Below are 7,455 nucleotides of genomic sequence, written 5' to 3'. Positions count from 1 at the left end.
GCCTGAAACAATGAAGAGTAGACAATACTAAGTAAGAAAGACCCACAGCATTACAACATTGATCATAATTCAAGTACTAAAGGAACTGTCCTCTGAGCTCCATTTACTTGGAGAACTTTTCTTATTTTCAGGATTAGCAGCAGTTAAATGCATTGTTTTCTTTAATCTCTACCATCTCTACTTCTGCCAGTTTTCTCTAAACACATCTAAAATGTGTGCATGTACAGGAGTTGTTTGCATCCAATATTTAATAAAATTTAATACTGCCACTGCCTAACATTCATCTCTGCCTATCATCATGGCTGGAACTGATGCATTACTCAACCTGTGGCCTGGTTTTCAAGTGTAAATATTCTCACTTAATATGCTAAATGTGATTGTTAACTGTTATGCCACAAATATCTGTTAGCCTGCTCGTGTTTTATATTTTGCTTTTCCATTTTGAGGGGATATAATTTTTAGTAATAGCTAACAGCTGAAATAAAGGCAAAGTTTTAATTTTTTTAATTCCAAATATTTTATTTATTTCAAAGTTTTAACCCTATGGAACCACTCATAGAAATTCTTCAGAATCACACAGGTGAACTCATCCACTCTGGATGGAGACATGGTATGTAGGCAGCATTTGAGTGTGGGAGTAAGAAGCTGTTTTAATAGAATTAAGATTAATACAATATTAAATATGATATCCTTTCATTAGACATTTCTCATGTAAAAAAAGTGGTGAATATAAATTTAAAACTCAGAAATTTTAGATTTGGAAAAAGACCACAAGCCAATGTATTGGATGTGACCTGCTCTAAAGTAAATAGTCAATGACATTATGAAGCAGTTACTCAAAATACTTTTTTGGTGGTCATATTGCTGTCAAACTGGATGTTACTCCATTAAGAAATTCTATTTTCTTCTTTTTTATGTTACTTGATATTTGCAGTTTTTAATGATTTTGAAATCTGATTTTTGATTATATATTTTCAGTTTAGTGAAATATTACCAATCCCATATTGTAATATTATTTAAAATTCTTTAGTAAAAAACTTGATTACATTAGAAAATAATTGATAAATAAGCTAAATGATAAATAAGCTAAATTCTTTGTTGAGCAAAGTTAAAATAAAATAACTAGCTGATATTGTTACTTAAACTAGAGGATAATCTGAAGTATTTAAAAATCTTTCCCTAAAGTTTTTTCTTTCTAGTTTCTAAAATTTAAATAATTAAAAAACCTATTTCTGTCTCAGAACTCGATTTCTGAACTAAATGCTTTTTAATTTGAGCCTGCATCTTCTCAGATTTTCTTCTTTATGGAGCTCACAGAACATATACACACATTCTTGTAACTATAATTGAGGATGCTATTCGGTGGAAGTGCTATTGCTTGACAAGCCTTTGTGTGTGTGTGTGTGTGTGTGTGTGTGTGTGAGAGAGAGAGAGAGAGAGAGAGAGAGAGAGAGAGAGGCAGGCAGCGGAGTACTGGGTAGGTGTTTCCCATCACAAAACAAACAAAAACCTTAACATTAATATTCCACTTACTATTTTTTGCTATCTCTCTATCACATTCATTTCTAGATGGTTTTTCTCCCCCTTGGATTTTCCAGACAGGGAAAATCCAGACAGTATAACCTTGGCTGTCCTGGATAACTGTGTACATCAGCCTGGCCTTGAACTCACAGAGATTCTCCTTCCTCTGCCTCCAGAGTGCTGGGTTTATTAAAGGCATGTTCACACAACCTCCCCACCCCCACCACCGGCCTGCAGGGCCTTAAAGGCCATCTCGCTTGCTCCCACCCCTGCCAATTTCCTAGGTCCAAATTCTTCAACAAATTTGGTCTTGCCCAGTGAAAAGAGGTGACAAGTTAGTGGTTCAGTGCTTGTAGGCTTACTCTGCTGAGTGATTACGACTTTCCAGGCTCAGTATCCACCAAGTCTACAGGCAAGCAATAGTTCCATTTCTTTCTTTGGCTTGAGTCCCAGAGCTTGCCTTCTTGGAAACCTTACTCAGCCGGGCCCTGGCCCGTCCTTTTATGTGCCAGGAACGGGGTTCTGGTTGCTTTTACTTTCTTCTGAGCTCCGCCATGGCATTCCAGTTTCTTCAGGGACCAACAGACATGCATGGGTGTGGGCGAGGGCCGTGTTTGTGAAAAGACTGGATAGGACAAAACTGTAGGAACCCAGGACAGTTCGAGGAGGTGTAAGGAAAAGAATCTATGGGAAATGGAATTTTAATCTCTCATGAAGAGTTTGGAACGTACCTACTGCCAAAGCGCGACTTCAGTCTCCCGCCAAGTCCTCTGGGTGCCGATGGTCGGACCGTTCCAGATTGCTGTCCTCTTCCGGGTGGGAAGCAGGATCCCTCAACTATGGGTCCGCTATCCTCTTGTCCACTCTGCACCATCCTAGAGATGCTGCCACAGGCCAGCCTAGGTCCCTTCAGCATTTACTGCCTCCTAGGTGCTTTCATGTGTTTTTTTTTTTTTTTTTTCAGACCACGAATCAACACTCAGTGACTGCCAGATTAATTACTGTCTTTACTAACTCGTGAGTAAACTAGTTTGCTTGGTTGTTTAAACTTGTTTAAAGTTAGCACAATTAGATAAATGATAACTCATATTCATTCCTGTCATTATTAGGCCCTTTAAGTACCAGATTCAGTTACTAGATAGTTTGCCATCTAGTGTCTTGTTTTACTAAGTTCTGGCTCAACTCTTTATCTACCAATGGGTGTCTTGGGCAAGATCTTAATTTTTTTGTATGTCTCAACTTTTTGTCTGTATAGTATGATTAATAAAAATTTCTACCCATAAAGGTTGTTGTACCAATTAAATGAATTTTATGCACTTAAAAGATGTTTGGAGCCGGGTGCGGTGGAGCATGCCTGTAATCCCAGCACTGGGGAGGCAGAGAGAGGCAGATTTCTGTGAGTTTGAGGACAGTCTGGTCTGTAAAGTGAGTCCAGGACAGCCAATACTACATAAAGAAACCCAGTTACGACCTCTCCGCTCCCTCCAAGATGATTGAGTTTCTTGCTTCAAGTGTTCAAAAATGTTAAAATGTCCAATAGTAGTTAAAAGTATATGTGCTGCAAAGTTTTTTGAATGAGAAATATAAAATTTACTTACACTAATTTTATGTTTCTATAGGATTAAAATTTTATAAAGCAGTCAAGTGCAAATGGTAATAGGATTGTTCATATTTCATTATTTGAACAGTGGTATGGCATGGCATGAGAACTGGATTCAAGTGGAAACTATGAATCCGGCTGTTGTTCAAGTAATGTTTCCTTAGCATTGGTACCAACACATAGGGATTTTAAAATAAATGGCTGCTGAGACTCTTTACATGTTCATAAGGGACATTGGCCTTTATTTTTTCTTTCTTTGGTTTTATCTTTACCTGGTTTGGGTTTTAGAGAAATACTGGCTTCATGAAAGGAGTTTGAAAGTACTTGCCTGTTTGTTTTTCTTTTGAAAGTCTGATAGAATTCTGTTGTGAATCTATCTGGGACTTTATTTTTTTGTTAGAAGAATTGATTACTGTCTCAACCTTCTTATTTGTGATGTTATTGTTTAACATGTTGACCATTACCTGGTTTAAATTTTATGATTCATGTTGACCTAGAAATGTATCCATTTCTTTTTAGATTTTTTTATATAATTTTTATTTTTTTATATTAATCACAGGTTATTTACTTTGTATCCCAGCCGTAGCCCCCTCCTTCCTTCCCTCCCAATCCTACCCTCCCTCCCTCATCTCCTCCCTGCCCCTTTCTAAGACCACTGATAGGGGAGGTCCTCCTCCCCTTCCATCTGACCCTAACTTATCAGGTCTCTTCAGGACTGGCTGCAATGTCCTCCTGTGTGGCCTAGCGAGGCTGCTCCTTCCTCGGGGAGGAGGGGGAGTTAAAGAGCCAGCCATTTTCTAACTTAATGTAGTACAGGTCTTTAAAGTATCTCTCTATAATAGTCTGATTTTTTTTTTTTTTTTTTTTTGGTGTCTGTTGTGATATTTTCCAGTTCATGTCTGATTCTGGTAGTTTAGATCTTCTTTTTCTTTCTTTTGGGGCTGAAGTTTGGTTGATCTTGTTAAACTTTTCAAGGAGTCATCTCTTACATTTGTTGATTCTTTGTCTTGCTCTTTTTGTTTTTATTTCATTTATTTCTGCTTTGATTTTTTTATAATGTTTTCAACTACTGGATTTGGGTTTGATTTGTTCTTGTTTTTCAAATTTCTTGAGTTGCATAAAGTTAGTTTTTTGTGCTTTCTGTTTTTTTTTTTTTAAACATAGACATCTAGAATCTTGCTTAAAATATTCAAAAAATATAATATTCATTGTGGTCCAAGAGTAGTTAAAAGCATGTCTGCTGTCAAGTTATCTTTTTTTTTTTTTTTTTTTTTTTTTTAGTGAGAGAACAAGATTTAGTTTAATTAATTTGATTTTTTAAAATAAACTATTTAGAGATTAAGTATGTGGCCTTGAGTAACCACAGGCATGAGGAAAGTAAAAAGGGATCCCAGGAAGCGGGGGGTGGGGAGGGTGGGGAGTGCACAAGTGCCATACAGGGCAAATGAAAAAAAAATGAGGTGGGGAACTCTCACTGAGAAGTGGGGAGGGTTGGTATCACAGAGGAAGAGGAAGGAAGGAGGACTAAATAATATTAAAAATGTTTGAAAAAAGCCATAAGGAAACACTATTTTATGTTTGTTTAAAATTTCATATAAAAACATAAATGTATGACTATATAAATGTGTGTAAATTATATATACATAAATATATATGTGTGTGTATAATTTAAATGGACTTACATGACTTAAGCAATAATGTTCCCCCCAAGAGAGATAGACCAACAAAAACCTGTGTCAGACACGCAAAACTCTCCTTCTAGTTGTGGGTCAGAGGAGCCTTCTGCTGATGGCTAAGTCAGCTCCACATTTTGGCTATTGTAAATAGTGTAGCAATGAACATCAATGTGCAAATGTTTATGTGATAAATGGACCTGTAAGCCTTCAGATGTATACGGTGGAGTGGCATAGCTATATCATCTAAATTTTGTTTTTAGTTTTTTGAAGATTTTTCACATGACTTTCCCCAGTGGCTATATCATTGTTCATTGCCACAAGCGGAGTAGAAAGGTTCCTCTTTCCCCGGACACTCACCAGTACTTGTTTGTCTTCTTGTGGCATTACAATTATTTATTTGCATAAGTTGTATCAATCTTGCATCCCTAGAGTGAAATCGTCTTCATATGGTATATGATCTTCTTACTGCATTCTCAAACACAGTTTTAAGAATTTTATTCAGAGCAGTGCATGTTCATAGCTGCCAGAAAGGGTCTTCAAATTCCTTGAAGCTTGAGTTACAGGCATTTGCATGCTGGTGACATGGATGCTAGCACCTGAACTCTGGTCCTCTTGATTGAGTAGCAAGTGCTTTTAAACCACCAAGCCATCTCCCCATCCCCCACATTTAGTTTTGATATCAGGTTATTACTGGCTTCAAAGGAGGAATTTGTTATTTTTATTACCCTTTCTGCTTTATGAAACCAATTGAGGAATATCGGTGTTACCTTTTCTTTACAAGTTGGTGGGACCAGGCAGTGAACTCCTTCAAGTGCTACACAGTATTCTTTCTTTCTTTCTTTCTTTCTTTCTTTCTTTCTTTCTTTCTTTCTTTCTTTCTTTCTTTCTTTCTTTCTTTCTTTCCTTCCTTCCTTTCTTCTTTCTTTCTTTCTTTCTTCTTTCTCTCTCTCTCTCTCTCTCTCTTTCTTTCTTTCCATTTCTCAATGTTTAATAATTTCACAGATTTCTTTGCTGGGAGACAATCCAGTTCAACACCGTGGTTTTGTTTTTCATCTGTTTAACTTTTTTATATCCTTTTGATTTAGTTTTGGTAGGTCATAATACAATCTAAATCCTTTGAGGCTTAGTCTGTGGGTGTCTTTGTGAGATGTGTTTATTGGTAACAACAGACGATAGGATCTAGTACTTTTTTAGAGCCAGTCACTCAGTGTGTATCTGTTTACTGGTGAGTTTAAGCCACATGCACTTAAGATTATTAAGGGATGTTTAATGATTGCTGTAATTTTGTTGGATCATTTCTGACTGGCTGGATTATTATTTATTCTTTTCTCTTTTCTCAGTTAGTATTAGGGGTTTGTTGGTTTACTGTGTTAAATGTATTGGTTTTCTTTACACTTCTTTAGTATTCTTTCCTGTGGTGAGCCTGTTTTTATTTCTCCTGTTCATATAATTTTCCTTTAAGTATCTCCTACAGTGCTTAATGACTGAGCCATCTCTTCACTCCCCCTTTTCTCTTCTAAAAGAATTCTTCAAAAGTTTTAAATTATGCATGTTTTAGGTCTTTAAATTCTAAGGAACTGCCTTTCAATTTTCTTAGCATTGATAACCATTCTTGACGCCTTTTCTCCATCAAGTAAGGTTTAGTTTGCCTTGTTTCTAGAAATTTAGCCAGATGTAAGTGCTGGGTCTTTACCATGACTCAGTTAGTTGATTAATTAGGTGATTTATATTTTATGAACATTGCCTTTCTTTTCCATAAGTATTGAAATTTATGTCTGATTTGCTTAAAGCTGATTTGTTTGTTTAGGTAAAATAACGTAGGTAAACATATTTTATAAAATCAGAACTGTGTGTAAGTTTGGCTTTATGGTACCATATAGTGGAAGACAATAAATATGTCTTCTTCAGATATTTTTATGTTGGTCCACTGGGAAAGGCATACTGAATACACTTTCCTGATAAGGTATTCCTTTACCAAATGTTGCTGATATCTCTTAATGTTCACAGAACAATGACATTGACATTATTAAAAATATCAGTAGAAAATTGCTCTCTGTATGTTCCTTTAAAGATAGCTTCCTGTGACTGTAATGGCAAAATATATTAAAGTTGAGGTTCTATCTAAGTGATGTCTTTTAACTTGGTAGGCAGAAATGAGGAGTGGATGATTTCTGTTCAGGCATTAACAGATCAACATTATCCTACAATTTCACTGTGAATGTTTCTTTTATAAAGAGCTGCATAAGTATTTCCCAGTATTGTAATGTTCATATATATATATATATATATATATATATATATATATATATATGCCAGATGTACTTGGAAGGAAAAGAATTTATTAATGTAGATAGGTCTGTATTAATCATCTTCCCATAGCCTTTGGCTAAATGAATAAGAAATTCCAAGTCTGTTTCAGCAAAACAACAACACAGAGAAGATAACATTCTAAGCCTTTGGAAAAATGTCATTGTATATAGGCTCAGTAATCTACCTGAGTTGAGACGAGAAGATTCTTGGGTTACTTCAATCACACAGCTGCTTTGCATTTTTTAAATGAAGTTAATGAGAGCATATGAAAATGCTGTATTCAAATCAACACCCCTCTGAAATTTATTGTCTTATTTATTTTTTAAAAAAAAACTTAAAATAACAGTT

Source organism: Meriones unguiculatus, chromosome 3 (genome assembly GCF_030254825.1).
Source record: "Meriones unguiculatus strain TT.TT164.6M chromosome 3, Bangor_MerUng_6.1, whole genome shotgun sequence".
In the NCBI taxonomy this organism is placed as follows: Eukaryota; Metazoa; Chordata; class Mammalia; order Rodentia; family Muridae; genus Meriones; species Meriones unguiculatus.
This window is presented reverse-complemented; position numbering follows the sequence as displayed.